The sequence below is a fragment of the Excalfactoria chinensis genome, chromosome 8 (genome assembly GCF_039878825.1).
Source record: "Excalfactoria chinensis isolate bCotChi1 chromosome 8, bCotChi1.hap2, whole genome shotgun sequence".
Lineage (NCBI taxonomy): Eukaryota > Metazoa > Chordata > Aves > Galliformes > Phasianidae > Excalfactoria > Excalfactoria chinensis.
The window spans coordinates 81789-102863 of record NC_092832.1 but is presented as its reverse complement, the minus strand read 5'-3'; positions in this window follow the sequence as shown (position 1 = coordinate 102863).

Here is a 21075-nt window from a genome sequence, read left to right as displayed (position 1 = left end):
AAAATGATCATTTAACTCCATAACTTGAATTTAATTTCACAAGCTTCACCATCCCTAAAGAAGTAGAAGATTAAGGTGATCTTACTTTTTCTCATTTCATAATCATGTCCCAGCCTCCTGAATATTTTCCTCTCAGGAGCTGTTTACAGGTCTCATATCTTTACTCTAACTGGTCTTAAAGCCCCCAGCCCCAGCCTCTTTGCACTTCAGTTTGTCTTAGACGAATCTGTTTGCAGGATAAGAGCACTATTAAAGTCTGCAGAAAACAATAAAAACTTAAACTGATTCTGTCCTATTAGAAACGAGAGGCTGAAAGCACAATCTGTGTGACTGTTCACAGAACAACGGATGGATTGAAGAAATATTTGGGAGTAACATAGCTGTCTTTTACATTATACAGCCCCTATTAGATTTCTGTCGCCAATCCTTCCTGCCTTCCCTCAGAACAGGAAATGGAAAATCCCTGCCTTGGCTCTCCTCTTGCAAAGTACCCTCGCAAAATTCTGCTGTGCAGTGGAGCTGTGATCCCCTGCCCCAGGCAGCAGCTGTGGCAGCACAAGCCCTGCCGGGGGGCTCCTTCCCCCCACACGTCTCCCCGCAGCACCCTGGGCAGCTCACCGGGCAGGCTGAGTGCTGAGCCTGGCAGGCGGAAGAGTCCCGTAGCCGGCACACAGCCATGGGGCACAGCAGGGACCCTGCTCTGCAGGACAGCCCTGCAGTCTGCAGCCGTGCTGGGACACGCAGCCCTCAGGGCTGTGCTCTGACGCTGCAGCACGGAAGCCCTCAGCTGGAGCAGAAGGCTTTTTCCACAATAAAGAAACATGCAGTGCCTGAAGCCAGATCAGCTATGGGATGTCTTAGTTTAGTTAACCCTCTATGAAATGCAGCTGCACGGTCTGCAGTGAGTCTTACCGTGTCGTGATCTGTGAGCAATGCTCCTGCAGTGAGCTCACAGCCTGCTCACACTAGGCACATCTTGGAAGCTGTCTCCCCTTTCTCTCCTCTCCTTCTGTCACCTGCAGGCTGTGCTGTGCACAAGAGCTGCTCCTGGGCACAGCTGTCTCTCTGCAGCGCTGCCCACTTGTATGAGCTCCCTGTGTCCCAGGAGCCCGGCCCAGCTGAGCAGCAGAGGATGTCATGTTTATCCTTCCCACTCGTCTCCCCTGAGATGTCCCTGGGTCTTCTTGGCCAACAGCTCCTGAAAGACAACAGCATCCTGACTGTACTTTGAAATCTGATTAATTAAACACCGGATGTTCAATGCTCAGTGATTAATTCCAGACATATGGGGAGTCCTACCAGAGATTGTTTGATGAAACAAAATGGGCACCCAAAGAAAGACAGAGAGGGGTGGTCTTTCTCTGTGCAGGGCAATGATCCAGCTGAGGTACTTCAGGCAACTCATTCCAAATACAAACCATGGGCCAGAAATGGGACACATAGGAGCTGGGATTCTTGTGGTTCTGTTCTGATGTGCACAAGGAGTTGCCTGCATGTGAGCTCCTGCTCTGAGTCCTTGGTCCTTCAGCAGGGAGGCAGTTGCTCACACACAGACACTGGGTGATGCCCAACGAGCCTGGGCTGCTCCTGGATGTGTGGCAGAGCTTGTAAACCATGTGGGAAATCCCTGAGATAGACACCTCCTTCCTGAGCATCAGCTGAGGGCCAGAGAGGCGATAGAGATCTTGGCTATTCTAAATGTCAACAGACCACAGCATTTAGAGCACCTCAAAGTGCCTTTGTCACCCATCTCCCCAGAGTATGCAGAGTTACTCAGCTGACTAAATGGATGAGCTCACAAAAGAAGAGCCAGATCTTTCTCTCTTCTCCATCTGCTGGATATTCTGGAGCTCAAGGCAATACAAAGCTAACACATGTCTTTATTCTTCAACAGACAAAACCTCAGTTTTCTATGGGCTCTCAGCTGAATGGCATCAGAAGCAGCCTAGTTCAGGCCAGTTCCCTGGGCCGTCCAGCACATTCACACAGCTTGGAAGCACACCTACACATACTGCCAGTAAATGAAAGAGAGCGAGCGTCACTTCCGTGACGTATTTCCCTCTCCGACCGTGAGGTCCTCTGGGACATGCAGCTCTTCTCTGTGCTCCACAGGATGTTATGATGTGGAACACCAATAGCAGAAATACAAAACCATGACAGACACAGACAGCGGAGAATATTCCCAAAGCTTTTTAATTTGTACTTCATTCCTGTTTTCTGTCCTGCGCTGTGAAGCAGCAGCCATCAGTGACACGCAGGTATTCCCGTGACAGGGTGAGATCCGCCCGCTCTCCCCTGGCCCCTCTGCTTTGGGAGAGCCATGCTCCCCTCCAGCCTCCTTTTCCCTGCCTGATGCGCTGAGAGCTCCCCCTCCTGTCGCAGCACACGTTCACCGCAATCAACAGATTAATATTATTACCTCATTTAAATTAATTCTTCTTCTCGACCCCTCCCCCCCCAAATAAGTAAATAAATAAGTAAATAAATAAAAGCACATCTGGTGCCTTTCAGGGCCATACAAAGCCCTCTTCTCTCCTCCCACCCTCTCCCGAACATCAGTCGTAGCCTGACTGGGGAGGTGAAAGTCAGTGTGAGAAAGTGAATGTGATTCACGCTCTCTCAAGTATTGCTTTCAGATGTTTTGAGATGTTCTTTGAGGTACAAAGTGCCCTGTGAGGCCTCTTCTAAAATGGTCCAGCCAGCAGTTACAGGTTACTGTAATGTGTTTTTAATTCTGCGCTGCTTTTCTTGGATGCCTGTTTCTGCCCTGGTATCCTTTGCAGAAGCTCTGGAGGTTGGATACAGCAAATGCAAGAGTCCTTATCACCAGCAAATGCTGCTACAGGTGTGACACAGGCAGTCCGTTGCCTCCTTCTCAAGACAGGAGCAGCTGTAAGTCCAGGAGTTGGCATCCTTAATACACAGTGGGATAACAGTCATCTTTGTTCAGTAAGGAGGTTATCATTACCTGCAGTAAAGCCCATCTGTTCTGCAGGAAAGTTGATGTGGAATGACTGCTAATGAAAGTAGAGATTTTCTCTGTCGGGTTCTCAGTCCAGCCCACAAGGCAAAATGAAAATGTGCTAATAGTTCTTGCTGAGTTCTAATTGCAAAGCAAGTGACTGCCTGCTAGTCAGAGCAGGACGGTGCCTGCAGTCTGGGAAACCTCATGCAGAAGCACTGGCGCTTTTGCATCATGTACTCCCACCCTCGTCCCCTGCCTGAGACGGGCCATAGGGCACCCACAGCCTCTGGGCAGCCTGGCCAGGGCCTCACTGCCTCTGGGGGAGGAATTTCCTCTACCCTCTACCTCAGTTTCCACTCCTGGAGGTTAAAGCCATTCCCACTCGTATTATCGCTGTCTGCCAATACCAAGTGACATGCAAGGTCTGGTAATGACACGACAACAGCACACGGACAGCTGTGCTATTACTGTCAATTTATTGGTAGTGCGGAGCCTGGAAAACTCTGGTTGATGACAGCAGTGGTTCTGTGGATGTCAGATGGTGCCCCAAACCAACTCATTGGGGTGCTCCCACCTCCTGATGGATGGTGGAAGGGAGCGAGAGGGCAGAGGTGGTGCTGGGGAGGGCTGGGGGCTGCCGGGCCTGATCTGTTTCCCCCTGGCAGTGGTTTTCCAGATGTCTGATGCCCCTAAGCTGACACGGTGGGTTGGCCGCTCCTACCTCCTGAAGGATGTTGGTGGGGAAGGGGAGGGCCGTGGGGGAGCCTGAGGTGACTGAGGGTGACCAGGCCTGTCATGCTGGGGGGGCTGCTGCCATCCCCTGAATGATGGTGTAGGGAAGTGGTGTTGCTGGGGGGGCTGGGGGCTGCTGGGTCTGGTCTGTTTCCCCCTGGCAGTGGTTCTCCATATGTCTGATGATGCCCCTGAGCTGACACCTCGGGGGGCTGCTCCCACCTCCTAAAGGTAATGGTGGAGAGGAGAGGGAGGGCAGTGGGGGTGCCTGAGGGGGCCACTCCCGTCCCCTGAAGGACCATGGAGGGGAATGCGAGGGGGTGACGGTGCCTGGGGAGGTGGGGAGCTGCTGGGCTGGTTGTGCTTCCCCCAGGCAGTGGTTGTCGGTCTCTTGGACAGTTTCCCCACGTCTGCACTCTGCGTCCCCTGATGGATGGTGGGGGGGAGGAAGAGGGCAGAGGTGGTGCTGGGGGGGGCTGGGGGCTGCCGGGCCTCTCAGGCTTCCCCAAGGCAGCAGTTGTCCGGGTGCTGGGTGATGCTCCGGAGCTGACACCCTGAGGGGGCCACTCCCGCCCCCTGGAGGATGGCGGTGGGGGTGGGGGGTCGGCGTTGCTGCCCGGTGGGGCCGGGGGCTGCTGGGCCTGTCGCTCATCTGCCAGTTAGCCGTTGTTTCAGTGCTGGCTGATGAGCACAAGCCTCCAGCCCGGGTGGGTTCTTTCTGTCCCCCGAAGGATGGTGGTGGGGGACGGGGGGGCGGTGTTGATGCCTGTTGGGATCGGGGGCTGCTGGGCTTGTCAGAGATCCCCCGCTAGGAAGCTTGACCGTGAGCTGTAGGTGCTGGTATTGTCCTGGGCCCATTTTTTAGCTTCAGAGAGCTGCCTGCGAAGAGAGGAATGTGCTGAGGGCACAGGAGAGCCCCTGCTCTGCTTTCTCACAGCGCATGGCAAAGAGCCACCCTCAGCTCCCAGCCTGTCTCTGGCCCAGCAGTAAGAATGGGCTGAAGCCAATGACAGCATCTAACTGTGTCAATCACAGACCATGTGAGCCAACAACCAACTGGTCTCTTTACGCTGCTTTAACTAGAAACGCCTCCTGGCCCACAGCAGCCCTACAGTAAAGAGTTGGGCAGGATGGGGATGGGGGTAAACTACTCACTTTCTCTTCCAGCACCAGCAAATAAGAAGGCAGCACAGAATCGTCATCACCAATAGGGAACCCGAGGCAGCTCCAGCAAGTACCAGGTAGGACTTCCATTCAGCTTTAACTTGCTCGGCGTTTGCACGTCCTGCACCAGCCACACCTGGAGGAACAATGTGGTCATTGCTGTGTCTTGTGCCCTAATGGCAATCTCAAGGAGGTCTGACATTGCTACACAACTCTTTTCCATTTTGTTGGCCTCCTGGAACAAGTGCAAATCCTCAGGCTGCAATGCTTCCCTGATTCCAGGGGAAGCAAAGGGAGCTCCCAAAGGCACCACGCATCGAGGCGCTCTCAAGCCTCTATTTTGCCTCTCAGCTTTGGGTACGCTCTGGCTCTGCCACATTTGCTCCTTCTTCTCCATCATGCTCTAAGATGTCTTCTGCACTGACCTACCCTCGCCTTGTGAGGCTGGGTAGTGCTGCTGCAGGCAGGCACACCATGACTCTTTGGGACACGTCGTTGGACTAAACAAAACTCATTAGAGCAGAAGGAGAGCGTGTGCATCTGTTTAATCAGTTGCTGCTATGAGTGACGTGGACAAGAACCACTGTCGTGTTGTGCAGGGCGTGCTGCCCTGAGCTCTGCCCTCCCACTCAGACCCCACTCCTCGGGGGCAGAGTCAGGGCCCCTCAGCAGGCACCTGAACCTGTTTCTCCCCTTCTCCTTCCCTCCGGCATGGGCACAACTTGCATGCTCCTAGTTTTCAGGATGTTTCTCCTGCTTATGAACTCCTGGCAGATCGTTGCTTACCTGGATTCCTCATAAAATGATAGATCCCGTTGCGGTGGGCTTCCCCGGGCTCTGACAGCGCTGTGAAGAATGAGAGAAAGGCAAAGTCTCAGCACCGTGCAGGCACAGAGGAGGCAGAAGGACGAGGAGGCTCCCTCTATGCCACTGCGCCATCTGTGAGTCAGCGCATCTCTCTGGACCTCAGTTTGCAGGACCTGTCTCTCCCCTTCTCCTTCCCTCCGGCATGGGCACAACTTGCACACTCCTAGTTTCTCCTGCTTATGAACTCCTGGCAGATCGTTGCTTACCTGGATTCCTCATAAAACGATAGATCCCGTTGCGGTGGGCTTCCCCGGGCTCTGACAGCGCTGTGAAGAGTGAGAGAAAGGCAAAGTCTCAGCACCGTGCAGGCACAGAGGAGGCAGAAGGACGAGGAGGCTCCCTCTATGCCACTGCGCCATCTGTGAGTCAGCGCATCTCTCTGGACCTCAGTTTGCAGGACCTGTCTCTCCCCTTCTCCTTCCCTCCGGCATGGGCACAACTTGCACACTCCTAGTTTCTCCAGCTTATGAACTCCTGGCAGATCGTTGCTTACCTGGATTCCTCATAAAACGATAGATCCCGTTGCGGTGGGCTTCCCCGGGCTCTGACAGCGCTGTGAAGAATGAGAGAAAGGCAAAGTCTCAGCACGGTGCAGGCACAGAGGAGGCAGAAGGACGAGGAGGCTCCCTCTATGCCACTGCGCCATCTGTGAGTCAGCGCATCTCTCTGGGCCTCAGTTTGAAGGAGGGACCCCGCTCCGGGCTGCTGGTGTGCCTGGAGCCTCAAGGGAGGCACAGCAAGCTCTGGAATGCAGGGACTGTGTGAGGGAGGTACGTTGAAGGCTCCTATTCCCTCTCATCTCTGCTGAATGTGGTTTTGGTGGCCTTGTTCCCAAAAGTACAAAGTTCCTAAGTCCCTGGGAACTGGGTGCAGTGGGAGGGGTGCTAGCAGCCTTTAAGCATGGCCACGGAGCTCTACCGGTGGCCCGTACCTGGAGTGCCAGCTGTGTGCGTGGCCTCTCTTTCTCCCAGAGGGACGGGCAGTGAGCGACGGCTGCCTTGCTGAAATGCATCCCTGTGAGCAGGCTCTCCATCAGTCCCTTTAGAAAGGAGGGCAGAGAGTAAGGCTGTAAGTAACTGCTTCTCATCAGGAAGATGGGATCTTCAGGAAGAAGGTGATGCCGCAAGCCAGCTCAGACACAGCTCTGATCCATCCTTTCCCACTGTGCACGCTGCAGTTGCTCCACGTATACATCTAGAAACTCAGCTTCCCAGGTCTTTCAGTGGAAAGACAGAAAAACACCCACCGTGTGCCGCCTTCTCCTTTGTGATTTTCTTTAGCATATGGGAAAGTCCCTGCGGGTATCTTCCTCTTCCCAACGCCTCTTTCTGTCTCTCAGGACCTGAACAGAAAGTATTGAGATCAATTGCAGACAAACAAGGTATTGAACTGAGTGGTCTTTTCAGCGAAGTCAATGGAGACAGCAGCCACTCCTGGGATGCCTGTGGGGCTCCAGCACAGGAGGCAGCCAAGTGTTTGGCACGGCCTTCCCCGGAGGCAGTTCAGCACCCAAAGAATGGGAACTTTCCAACACACACTGCAACATGCACTACTGCATCACTGAGGAGCAGATGGTGCCAGGGGGTCGTGCGAGGACAGGGCACGCACACACGGGTGTGCGTTCTCACTCACAGCTGCAAACATGCCTGGCTGACATGAGGGCTGTGAGCTGGCATCTCTCAAAGGAAGCAAAAACTCACGGCATACCCTTAGGAGTTGCTGGGGCTTCTGTCCTGGAGCTCAGCAGGGAAGCTGGATCCCATCCAATGCTACCCACACCTGTCAGCAAACACAGACAGAGCAGCTCCTGTCAGATGTGGCCGGATGGTTATTTAACCTGGAATGGCAGCACTGCTGCACAGCACTCTTCTTTCACTGCTGCACTGCAGCATCTGGCTCAGAGTTGCTGGGTGCCTGCAGAGGCACCGTGCCCGTCCAAAAAGGAACCGTGTGTGGAACTGTCTGGAGAAGAAAAGGAGGTGGAAGGAGAAGGGGAAGATCTAAAGGCCCTTTCCTGTGGGATTGCCCTGAGGCTTATGGACCAGATTACTCTGAGGCTTTGGCAAGGCACTGCTTATAGGCAAAGCTGTAATCAAGCAGCGATGAGAAACATTCCCACTGTGTGTTGTGATCTCTCTCTTCCTTAGGGACCTGCAGTGACTGGAAGGGGCTCGGGTGAAGATGTGGCACCCAGACCTGGACTGAAAGTTGCAGAGGGGCCAGGTGGGCAGTTGGCTGGCAGTCGGCTGGCACTCAGCAGCTTTGCAGATACTCTCTCTAGGCCACGTGAAACAATCCTCAGAGACAGCATGGAAGAACATTTGGGTTTTCTTACTAGAGCGATCTCCGATGGGCGGAGAGAAAGCCAACGGGACTGTGGGAGCACACAGCACCCAAGGAACAGTGCCTACCCAAGCGTCTCATGGAGAAGAATCCACCAGGCAGCCAAATCTGAACCCTTCCTGAACTTCCACAACCAAATATGAGCAAAGATGATGAGGTGAAGACTGGTGACTTACCTCTGGCATCCACCCCAGGCTCAGGGACAGGACTCCATTCTGGTAATCCACCAAGAGGGCCTGCAGGCACAAGTGTGATCAGACACAGGTGAGGAGAGCTTCCACTGCACATTGGGGCCTGGTTTTTCTGCGGTGACCTGCAAAGACTGGCAGCAGGTCGGGGAATTATATGGCCCAAACAGCAAAGGCAAAGGTTCTCTCCTCCAAAGGAGGAGGGCTGCCTTCCCACTGCAATGTGACAACTCTCCAAGTAAAGAACTACTCACAGCTGATCTGTGTATGGCCTTTAAGGAACGAAGAGACTTGAAAGACCTTTGGAGGTTCTTAAGTACCTGAACAAACTATTACAGCGCTCATTTTTCTGCCTTCAAGGAAACAGACACAACTTACCTCTGGGTTTCCCCTGAGGCACAAAGTCAGTATCCACCAAAACATCTGGATAAGGAACTCCAACATCATCACCTAAAATCAAGAACAGATGAGAGATGTTCCCACTGCATGTTGCGCCTCCTCCCTTAGTGACTGGGGACTGGTCAGGTAATGGGATGGGAGACTCAGGCCGTGATTGCCAAAGCTACAGAATGACCGTGGTGACCTGGAGCCTGGCACTCAGCAGCCTTTCAGATGCCCTCTCCAGGCCACTTGCAACACACCTCTGGGACCGCACGGAAGGGTATACAGCCCGTCAGGGCTTTCTTACTGGGAGCTTCCTGCTGGATCTCCCACTAAAGCACCAGAGGAAACGATGCCGGTTTCTTCCTCTGGGCTCCAGCTGGGTGTCTGTCACGGGGTTCTCTCTAGAGCTCGCTCCGTGACAGGGGAACAAATCCAGGGGGGCAGGAACAAAAGTACCTCCCTTCCCTAACAGCGCGGTGCGGCGCGGCGCGGCGCGGCCCGGCCACGTGCGCTCCGGGAGAGGGGAAGGGAAGGGAGACCGCGAATGGGTCTGGGAGGAAAAAAAATGAAGAAAGAAAGGATGATCTGAGAACGAACGGCAGTTTAATAAGCCCAGTAACACTAAACAACAACGAGCGAGTTTCAACAAGGAGAAAACCAAATCCCGATCTCACCGACGGGCTGCGGGAGGCAGAAAGTCCCGACCACGCTGTCTCCTGGCAGGGAGCCGGGCCAGAAACCCCGTCCCCTTCCCGACCTCCCCTCCGGTGCCGCTCCCCACATGCCCGTTTAAGGCAGTCCGCAGAAAAAAAAAAACTTGTCCCCTTAACTCCCATTATCCTACATGATGTTTTGATGTGGAATACCAACACCAACCAGATTACAAAACCATAATAGTGTCTCTGTTGGGAACTGGGATTTGCCTGTGGGGAGCACCAGCACTCTCCCATAGGAAATCTCCAGGGTGAAGGCTGGGCTCAGTCAGCCCTGGGGGGAGTGGTGCTTCCACAACCCACATCCTGCTCCTGGGGTGCTGCCTGGCCCCCTTCCCAACAAACCCCCGTGGAAAGGCAGCCCCGGGGCAGCGTGGCACGGGGCCACAGGGACAACAGCCTGGACCTCTGGCCTGTGGTGCCGCTTGGTCCTATCTCTGCCCACCCACCTGCTGCTGGAGCTCGCCACGGTGCAGCACAAGTCTCCTTGGAACCCATGACCATCAGAAGGAGGAGGAGAGCAAGGCAGGCAGGGGACACGGCCCCCCACACTCGTGCCATGCTGCCACCACCACCACTGTAGCCACAGCAAGTGCTGGGGCCAGCACGGAACACCTGGGGTACACACACTGAGCACTGTGACCTCATCGAGCACGGCAGGCGCTGTGACCTCACGTCCCCCCCAGGATGCAGATCTGTTCCGCTGCCAGGGCCAGGTTCCCCCTGGGCTTGTGTGCGCTGTCGTGGTGGGAGGGGATCGGCACTCATCTGGAGCAGCAGGAGGCCACAGCTGAGGTTTCCACATTGACAGCATGGAAACAGAATCGTGGAAAGGCTTGGGTGGGAAGGGATGCTGGAGACCCAGAGATGCTGTCAAAGGAAAAAGAAAATCACTGTAATGTTGCTTTTATTGCTTCATACAGGTCCAGAGATTTACTTTTGACTTTCAAGGGCACCAAAGAAGCTGTTTCTTCAGTGACGCTATATTTGTTATCGCAACCTCTAACCAAAATGGCAAATTGAGCTGTATCTGTAGCACCAACAGTTCCATCGATTGCCAGAGCATTCTGATGGGTTGATTGATAGATTTTCCTATTTCTTCAGTCTTCCTGGCTCTAGTTTGTTGTAACAGAGCAATTTTAGAAAAAGCCATTTGTTTTTTCACGACAAATGATATCTGCCATGCCGATTTTGGTCAAAATATATCATAAACTCAATTTCAGAGTGAGAGTGTGTCACAATTTCTGTTAGAATATGTCAATAACTCTATTTTGGAGTGTGAAAACATCATAGATTGGGCCAAAATAGGGACATAACCCAACTTCTGAGAGTGAGAACTTCACAACTCGTGTCAAAATATGCCATAAATCCGATTTTGGAGTGTGTAAAGGCCACAATTTGGGTCAAAATACTTCAGAAACCGAATTTTGGAGTTTGAGAAGGCCATCATTGGGTCAAGATTTGTCACTGATTCTATTTCAGAGACTGAGAACATCACAGTTTTGCTCAAAATAAGTCATTATCTCAATTTTGGAGCATGAGAATGTCACGATTTGGGTCAAAACGTGTCACAAACCCCATTACTGAGTGTGAGAAGGCCACAATTTGAGTCAAAATATATCATTAATCCTATTTCAGAGAATGAGAACGTCATGGTTACTTTTATTCTCCCAGGGTCTGCAGGCCTTTTTCCACTTGCACACTGCACTCGCTTGTCCAATGCATGACACAAAGCCCAAGTGAAACACCTGCTTGCAAAATAAGTCTTTGCCAAATCAAGATAAACAACCAAGGTTAGCTCTCTCTACAAAGCAAGATCTTTGTGACCACAGCCACAAACAGCAGCTCCATTAAAACTATCAGAATTCTTTCTTCCATTCCAGGATTGTTCTTCAGTCACAGGCCTTCAGGTCCCCGACAAAACTCCCTGAGAATGTCACTCCAACATTACTCCCTGATATCCCCCCCTCAGCAATAACCCAATGCCACCCCCACCCCGTCACTCTCAAACATCACCCCTGTGTCACCCCAGCATCATGCCGGCAACATCACCCCCCCGCAATACTCCCACATCATCCCCCAACATCACTTCCCAGCATCACCCCAACAACGTCACTCCTTGATGATAAACTCCAGCGATACCCCAACAGCGACACTTCCCGATGTGACCCCCCAGTGATACCACAACGTCAGCCAACAGCATCACCCCCAATAGCAGCATCCCTTGATGTGAAACCTGAGTGTGCTCTCAGCTCCACTCCTGTGTCAGGGTATGTTTGGGTCTGACTGACAGAATGTCTCGGGAGCAGACATAATCAAACTGTACTCAGAGCAGTACAGAGGGTTCTGAGTTGCTCAGTTTTCTGGGCTCCACCAGAAAAGGGGTGGCCAGAAGGGACAGGGAGGTGATTGTCCCTCTCTACTCTGCCCTTGGGAGGCTCCATGTGCCCATGGTCTGGAGCCCCCAGTACAAGAAAGACAGTACTGCTGGAGAGGATCCAGAGGAGGGCCAGGCTGAGGGAGCTGGGCTTGTTCAGCCTGGAGAAGAGAAGACTGCAGGGTGACCTCACTGCAGCCTTTCAGTACCTAAAGGGAGCCTATAAACAGGAGGGGAGTCAACTCTTGGAAAGGCAGATAACAGCAGCACAAGGGGAAATGGTTTGAAGGTGAAGGAGGGAAGATTGAGGTTGGATGTCTTTGAGAGTGGTGAGGTGCTGGAACAGCTGTCCAGAGGGGCTGTGGATGCCCCGTCCATCCCTGGAGGTGTTCAAGGCCAGGTTGGATGGGGCCCTGGGCAGCCTGGTGTTAAATGGGGAGGTCGGTGGCCCTGCCTGTGGCAGGGGGTTGGAGCTTCACGATCCTTGAGGTCCCTTCAAACCCGGGCCATTCTGTGTGATCTGTGTGAGTTCAATTCAGCATACACACCCTCACAAACACACACAGGCATCCATTGCAGATAATCCCAGTAAGCAAGAAGCAGAAACTCCCTAAGCAAGTGCACTCTTACTTATCAACTGCTGAGAGATGGCAAACAGCTGAAAAGGAGAGAGAAGGACCATGCTGGCATTGGATGCAATAGACATTGCTAGCAGGGCATCAAATGCTTCAAAGGGCCCTTCTCCTCTCTCCCCCGATGCTTTTCTCAGGGTCTGCAGGCTTTTTAGCACTCAAATGCTGAACACACATGGGCAGCACATGATGCCTGTAAGGACAGAAAGACAAGGTGGTCTTAATTATTACTTGGGATGTCTGAGTTCTCATCTCTACCACCTGCAGTGCAGAATAAGCAGCCAGTAACTGGTTTTCAGTCATACTGTACCTTTTTTTCTGCTCTGTGCCAAACTTAAGACCAGAACCCAATGGGTTCAAACAGAATTTTGGCACTGCCACAGACAGGAGCCAAAACCATCTTGAGTTGTATGCATCTAGTTCAGCTGGAAGGGTGGGATCAAATACACCCTGTACTGGGGCCTGTTGAACAGCTAGTTTTGCTTCCTGGAATGCCTCTTCTTCCATTCTTCCCCAGACCCATTTTTGGTCTGTCTTTGTGAGTGTGCCTCAGCAGCTGAGCTAGATGAGGTATAAAGGAATGTCAGCATCTCAATATACCCAACAATTCCTGCAGCTGCCATGGCACGGCAGGGACTGGGAATGCCTAAACCTTGCCTATTATTTCACTGACCAAATGACACCCAGTGAGAAGAGAGCAGCCCTGCTCTCGCTGCAATCACCTTTCAGATATTGGAAGAGAGCAATCAGGTCTCCCCTCAGCCTTCTTTTCCCCAGACTAAACAGCCCCAGTTCCTTCAGTTGCTCCTTGTAGGCCTCCAAGCCCTTCACAAGCCTCGTTGCCCTTCTCTGGACCTGCTCCAGTACCTCCATGTCCTTTCTGTACTGAGGTGCCCAAAACTGAACAGAGTACTCGAGGGGAGGCCTCACCAGTTCTGAGGGCAGGATGACTTCCCTAGTCCTGCTCACCACACCATTCCTGATACAAGCCAGGATGCCATTGGCCTTCTTGGCCACCTGGGCACACTGCTGGCTCATATTTGGCCGTATGTCCATCAGCACACCAAGGTCCTTTTCCATCAGGCAGCTTTCCAGCCACACCTCCCCAAGCCTGTAGAGTTGCCTGGGGTTGTTGTGACCAAAATGGAGGACCCGACACTCGGCCCTATTGAAACTCGTTCTGTCATTGACAGCCTTACCTTCATCCACTACACGGGTCACCTTGTCACAGAATGAAATCAGGTTTGTCGGACAGGATCTACCTTTCATAAACCCATGCTGACTGGGCCTGATCCCCTGGGTGACTTTTAAGTGGTCCATGATGGCTCCTGAGATTATCCATTCCATAACCTTCCCTGGCAGCGAGGTGAGACTGATAGGTCTGTAGCTGCCAGGATCATCTTTCCAGTCCTTTTTGAAGATGGCCATCACATTTGCCAGTCTCCAGTCCACCGGGACATCCCTGGTTAGCCAGGACTGCAGAAGAATAATGGAGAGTGGCTTGGCAACCACATCTACCAACTCCCTCAGCACTCCAGGGTGCAATCCATCCGGACCCGTGGGCCTGTGAGCATCCAGCTTTCGGAGCAGGTCCAAAACCATGAAACAAGCTTTTGAGAACTCTGGTCTTCTGGGGGAGGATGGGGTTCATCTCTCAGTGAAGGGGAAGACCATCTTCAGCAGCAAGCTTTCCAGTTCAGTCTAGAGAGTTTTAAACAAGAATCACCAGGGGAGGGAACCCATCCCACTCTGAGGCTGATGAGGCCCAGGGTCTGGAGCTGGAACGCAGGCCAGGAAGACAGCACCTCAAGTGCAGGATAAGGGAATTCCTACTGGTCAATCAGCCTCACTGGGAGCCCAACTCAGATGCCTGCACACTAACACGTAGAGCATGGGGAGCAAGCAAGAGAGTTACAGGTGTGCATGTGCCTACCGGGCTATGAGGTAGTGAGAGAGAGGTGGGATGGCTCTCAAGATTGGAATGTAGGAGTAGAGGCATATAAACTCTTAGGAAGGACAGGCATGGCAGAAGGGAATTGACCTCTACATCAACAACCAGCTGGAGTCCATGGAGCTTCACCTGATGATGGATGAGGAAATGACAGAGAGCGTTTGGGTTAGGGCTAAAGGGAAGGCAGGGGAAGGAGACATCACAGTGGGGGCTGGACCAGGAAGACTGAGTGGATGAGGCCTCTATAAACAGATAGGAACAGCTTCACGTTCACAAAATATGGTCCTCAAGGGGGACTTCAACCACCCTGGTATCTGTGGGAAGCAGGGCACCAACAATCAAAGGGGTTCTTGGAATATGTTAATGAGAACTCCCTCTTCCAAGTGGCACAGGAACCCACAAGGAAAGGTGCTATGCTGGATCTTGGCCTTACCAGCCAGGAGGGGCTTCTGGGTAATGTGAAGCTCAAGGGCAGTCTTGACTGCAGTGACCACAAAATGGTGGAGTTCAAAATCTTTAGGGCATCAAAGAGGGTGCAGAGCAGGCTTGCTATGCTGGACCTCAGGAGAGCACACTTTGACCTCTTCAGGGAGCTGCTTAGTAGGGTGACATGGCAGAAAGCATTGGAGGGAAGAGGGTCCTAAGAAAGCTGGTTACTATTCAAGGACCATCTCCTCCAAGCCCAGAAGCAGAGTAACCCAAGAAAGAGGAATGCAGGCAAGAATGCCAGGAGGCCTCTATGGATCAACAGGGAGCTCCTGGACTGACTTGGTCACAAAAATAAAGTCTGTAGGGAGCGGAAACGGGAATGGGTTACCTGGGAGGACTGCAAGGAAGTTGTCTGAGCAGCCAAGGATTGGATTAGGAAAGCTAAAACCCAGACAGAATTAAATGTAGCCAGGGACATAAAGGGGAACATGAAATTCTACAGGTGTATCAGTGATAAAAGGAAGGCCAGGGAAGACGTGGGGCCTCTCTGAAAGGAAACTGGAGACCTGGTCACGAGGCACACAGAGAAAGCTGAGGTGCTCAGCTTTGCCTTTCCAAAAACATAAAAAGTGCTGAGGTCCTCCTTTGCCTCACTCCTCACAGACAAGTGCTCCAGCCATACTGCCCCAGCTGCAGACAGCAACGGTAAGAACTTGGAGAAGGAACATCTGCCCGCTGTGAGTGAAGATTGGGTTCAAGACCCTCCAAAGAACCTGAAGGTGCACAAGTCCATCGTCCTCAAAAGATCCATCCCTGGGTGCCGAGGGAACCAGCGGACGAAGCTGTCAAGTCACTATCCACCATATTTGAAAGGTTGTGGCTGTCTGGTAAAGGTCCCTCTGATTGGAAAAGGGAAAACACATCCCCCATTTTCAAGAAGGGAAGAAAAGAAGATCAAGACCCACTTCCACCCACTTTTCTCCAGTTTGGAACATTTCCATTACTTATTAGGCCACAGTGAACCACTTTTTAAAAGCAGTGTGTGTGGAACCCAACGAAAATGTCCTTGCACACTGCAAGGCAAAAGATAAAGGTATTCTATTGTCACTCCAATACTTTTAGTGAGGCAAAATTGTTGAGGTAGAAGATGAAGTATTCTGTCATGTCCCAGTGCAAAGTTATTGAGGAAAAACAAGGCTGTTCACCCACTGAAACTGAAATGGAAAGTTTCAGAACTATCACTTATGGATTCCTTTGGCTAAACCAATATATTGGTACTTAAATGAATGTACTAATCCCCATTGCTAAAGAAACCAGCCTACATCACAAGTGACATTGCTGTTGAGGTCCAGCATGTGGCTGTAGTGGTAGGGGAGGTGTAGATCCAGGGATCCTCCGTTGTTTTTCATGACAAATGATATCTGCCATGCTGATTTTGGTCAAAATATATCATAACCTCAATTTCAGGGTGAGAGTGTGTCACAATTTCTGTTAGAATATGTCAATAACTCTATTTTGGAGTGTAAGAATGTCGCCTCCCGATCCGGCAACAAGTTTAGGCTGCCGTGTGAAAGTACTGTGCCTCAGCGCACGGGGAACAGACGGGACACACACACAGTGCGTAACGCCGAAAGTACCAGTTTAATGCCTCGCAGCAAACCCTATGTAGTGGTACAGGTGACCGCCCCTACCAGATACCCGTGACCTCCCTGACCACCCCAGGTGCACGCAGGCACCACCTACCCAATACCCAACATCTCCCCCCTCTTTATCATCTGCAAGCCCCTGTAAAGGTTCCCCCGCATACTCCCTGTTACCCCAAGGGTGATTCTCACATTTAAGGCTATTCCGCAAACAAATCAAACATTAAACATATGCAAAAAACAATTAAGCTCTCACAATAACATACCAAAGAGATGCAGCTGCAGTGCCCACAAACCTGAAAACACATAACAACAGCTATATGCCTAACAGTTTTTGAAATGCTGTATGGCAACACCTAGTCAACTTGAAAAGAACAATGCATTCAAGTTCAAGATAACAGCACAGTATACATCGGAGTTACAGTTTTTCCAAGTTCAGTGTAACACTATTGTACAGAATCTTCATGACATTCCAGATCAGTCCAGTGTACATTACAGATATCACACTCCATAACCAAATAACAAGACAAAAACATATTGGTTGTGCAGAATCGTTCCGAATGTCCACTGCTGGGGGATTATCCAGGACAAGGTCTCCCCCGCTCACGAACTATCAGTCCGGCATGAAGGCTAGATTCCCAGTTCATACTGACTTGCGGAATCAAGCTCTATAATCCAGAGATTGGTTATAAAGCAGGTATGTTTATTCCAGCGTTGTGCAGTGCCGGGTGCAAGGGGGTAGCTCCTCCAAACTTGCACCCCGACTTGTAAAATTGTGACACAGATAGAGGTACACCTCATACATAGTCAATGATTTCCTGGAATTCTGATACATATTCAATAGTTCTTTAGCATGCAGACCCCCTCTTGTTATCACCCATCTTATCAGGGAGATGCAACTCCTCTTCTGATATTTAAACTTCTAATCCCCTCCTCGCCAGGTGTCTCAGGGAGATCTCCTTATCTGCATCCTTCCTGCTCTCACAGACCTGTTCTCTCCATTCCTTGTTATTCTAACTAACTAGATCATTCCTTTTCCCACCTACAAACTACATTTAACTATCCCCCTTTATTCTAAATTCCAACAAAGCCTCTGCTTCTTGCTTCACTGTTCAGTTCGTCTATTACATTATCTTGATTGCTCAGTTTTTCACTCACTTTTGCAATGGCTGAACCGCAAGCTCGTAGAAGGGTTAAATGTAACTTGAAGTCTATTATAGTCAGTTTGTTTGTAAGGGGTCTTCTTCCCCTCTGCCATACATTTCTGCAAATGTACTGACATACCTTTCTGGTGCAGTCTTTGTGAAAATATGCCACATATTTGGTGTACACATGACTCTCTCAGGATCATGCTCTTGGGAACAATAAACAGCAGAGGAAGAGTGAAGATGCGGGTAAAAGAGCGGTGAAGAAAAGCAATAAAAAACGATCATAAATGGTGGGCAGAGGCAGAAGAAACAGAAGTGAGGAAACAAGGATGGAGAAAGAAAAGCAGAAGAGGAGTGTAGGTGCAGAAAAAAGATGAGGGAGGATACAAGGAGGAAAGGACAGCAGAAGAGGACCGCAGCCGAAGGTGAATGAGCAGTGAGAATACAGGGATGAATAATTATGAGTGCAGATGTGTCATGGGTTACCTAGATTTATCTGTGCCTGTGACAGGGGGCAGCCACTCCGTAGGGCCCCGGCCTGAAAGGGAAGGGAAAAGGGGAACGGGAAAAGAGAACAGCGGTGGCAATCTGAGGAAGAAAACTTATTTTATTAAATATGATATTGGAATACAAGATAACACAATATAATACAATATAATTGAGGCCAATAAATCAAACAAAACAGAGAGGGCCTGGCAATGTCTTCTGCTGTCTGATGGCGACAATTAATTCTGTTCTCTGCAGCTCATGCTGGAAGCAGACGGTATCCCTGTGTGAATGAAGGTCAGCGTAGCAGCGGCTGCTGATGGAAGGAAGGAAGTCAAGGCTAATGAACTCTGCAGCATCTCCCGGTATGATACCAGAGGAGGCAGGAATGACATTGCAAAAGAGTGAGGAGCTCCCCAGCAGGAAGCCACAGACCCTGCAGAAAGCTGCAGGAGAGTTGGAGCACGTGTGGATGCCCAGGAGGAAATGCAGCCCCAGTGTCTGAGCAGCGCCTGGCCATGGAGCGCTGCGGCCCAAGAACAGAGCTGTTGTGCCTCTGCCAAGCTGATGTGCCAAGAAAGACTTGTCTGTCCTTGTAGAAAGCAGAGGGCTGGTTTGTCCGAATGCTTGCTGGTTGCTTGGGAGCTCAAATCCTTCTGGCCTCCAAGCTGGAGGCAGCCTGGGGGCAATGCCTCCTTGGTCTGACAGTGCAGTAGCCAAGCAAGCGCTGGCTGCACAAGAGTCATCTGAATTTCTCTCTTAGTTTACCTCAAGTAAGCCCATTGGGTGACCCTGCTGTTGGTTTCTTAGAATTTGGTTCTAGGAGGTGACTGTTCTTTTTGCCTATGATGAAAGCCCAGAAGTGATGCGGGCACAGGCTGAGGTCACAGTCACCACCGGGGTGGGAGCGTTTGTCCCACAGCTGGCAAGCAGAGCTGGTGCTCTGGTGAGAATGCTGCATGCAGAGACTGAGCTGTGAGCCATCCTTGAGAGAGATCACCCTGTGAGAGCCCATCAGAAGCAACGCTGCAGCATGTGTGTGAGCTGGGCACAGCTTGAGCTGAGCAGGCCGAAGAGGTGAGCTGGGCTTGGTGCTGGGTGGTTGCTGGGAGATGTCTCAGCAGAAAATCTGGGCCGGGATGGCACGCTGCATCTGCCCTCGTACAGGCTGGTGGTGAGACCAAGGGAGTTTGCTTCATGACAACAACAGCAGCCACGAGCTTCAAGGTGTATGGCTGTTGAGGGGATGCAGAAGGACTCTCGCTGTCAGAAATGGTGGCAGCTGTGTCTTGGAGATGTATTTTGGGGTTGGTTCTTTTAACTGGCTGGTTTGGAGACGTTGCTCTGCTGAAGAGTCTGAACTGCTTAATAGAAGAAAGCTGAGGAAATGCTTCTTCCTCACTATTTTTCACTTGCAGCTTCTTTCCTTAGGGTTCCTTTCCCAGAGGAGATCTCAGGGATCGATGCAGTTGAAGGAGTGAAGCTAGCTCTTTCCAACAGCAGGCAGGGGATGTCCCTGTGGAGAGGACTCCAGCTTCTTCTGAGACGTTCCCCACCATGTCTCAGCAGGGAGACAGACGCAGTTTCCGTTCCTGCTTTGTGCGTGGAAAGGCATGGCTGGGTTTCTCTAGCTTGGCTTTTCTTCCTCTCTCTGGTTTGAAGGGGAAGGGGTGGAGCAGGGGGAGCCCTCCTCATCCTCTGTTGCCTCAGTAAGCGGTTGGGTTGTGCACATGCTGCAACAGGACAGCATTGCTAGGCTCCTTGAGCTGCTGGGGCAGGCTGGGAGCAAAGAGCAGGCACTGCCCTCTTGCCAGCTGCGCCTGGTTATGGTTTGCCAGGGCCCTGCTGCCCTGCGTTTCTCCTGAGAAGTTTGTTCCAGCTGCTTGCAGTAGTAAAGGGTGGGGAAGAAATGGTGGTCAAGAGCTAAGGCTCTGCACAGTGGTTTTGCGTGGACTGAGCTGTGACATCTGAAGACACTGTTTCCCTTGGAATAATTATGGCATCTTGCAGCTGTGTTGGTTTAACCCCCTGAACTGATGTCTGAGAGCACCTGTCTTCCCCACTGGAACAATAAGCAAGCTGAATTTCATCTTTTTTCCGTAATGTGATGCTTTCTCCCCAAAATACACTTTTTTGTCTCAAATACAGGACTATTTCTCCCCTTAATATCAATTTATGTAATAATTTCAACAACTATTCCTATTGAATGTCACAATTTATCCTAGAAATAAGACATTTTCTCTCTTAAATATCACACTTGAACCCACCAAAATGACATTTCCTTCCCAAAATACTGCTTTTCATCATGAAAAAAAGACAATTTTTACAAAAATATTCTCTATTTAGCACAGTAAGTCACTTTCTCGCCAAAATAATATTTTTGACCCGATAATATGACAATTTCTCCATTTCATATCAATTTATGTCAAAATTTAAACATTTTCCCCTTGAATATCACTACTTATCCCATATATAAATGATCTCACTAAAATGTCACACTTTATCTTAGGAAAAAGAATTCTTCTCCCCAGAACACTGCTTTTCATCTCCAGATGAAGACCATTTCTAAACAAATTTCATCTTTTCAGTGCAATATGACGCTTTGTCCCCAAAATACACTTTTTTGTCTCCCTTAATTCTACCCTTAATATCAATTTATGTCCAAATTTAGATATTTTTCCCCAGAATATCACTATTTCTCCCAAAAATAAATAATTTTCTCTGTTAAATATCACACTTGATCCCACCAAAATGAAATTTTCTTCCAAAAACACTGCTTTTCATCCCCCCCAAGTATACATTTTCCTACACAAAATTCTTCTTTTGCAATTTCTCCTCAATATAATATTTATGCCTTGAAAATGTGACAATTTCACCATTTAATATTAATTTATGACAAGATTTACAAATTTCCCTCCCAAATATCTCTCTTTACCCCAGAAATAAAACATTTGCTCTGACAAATATCACACATGATCCCACCAAAAAGACATTTTCTCCCAAAAATACTGCTTTACATCCCCCAAAGAAGGCATTTTTTTACGAAAAATTGC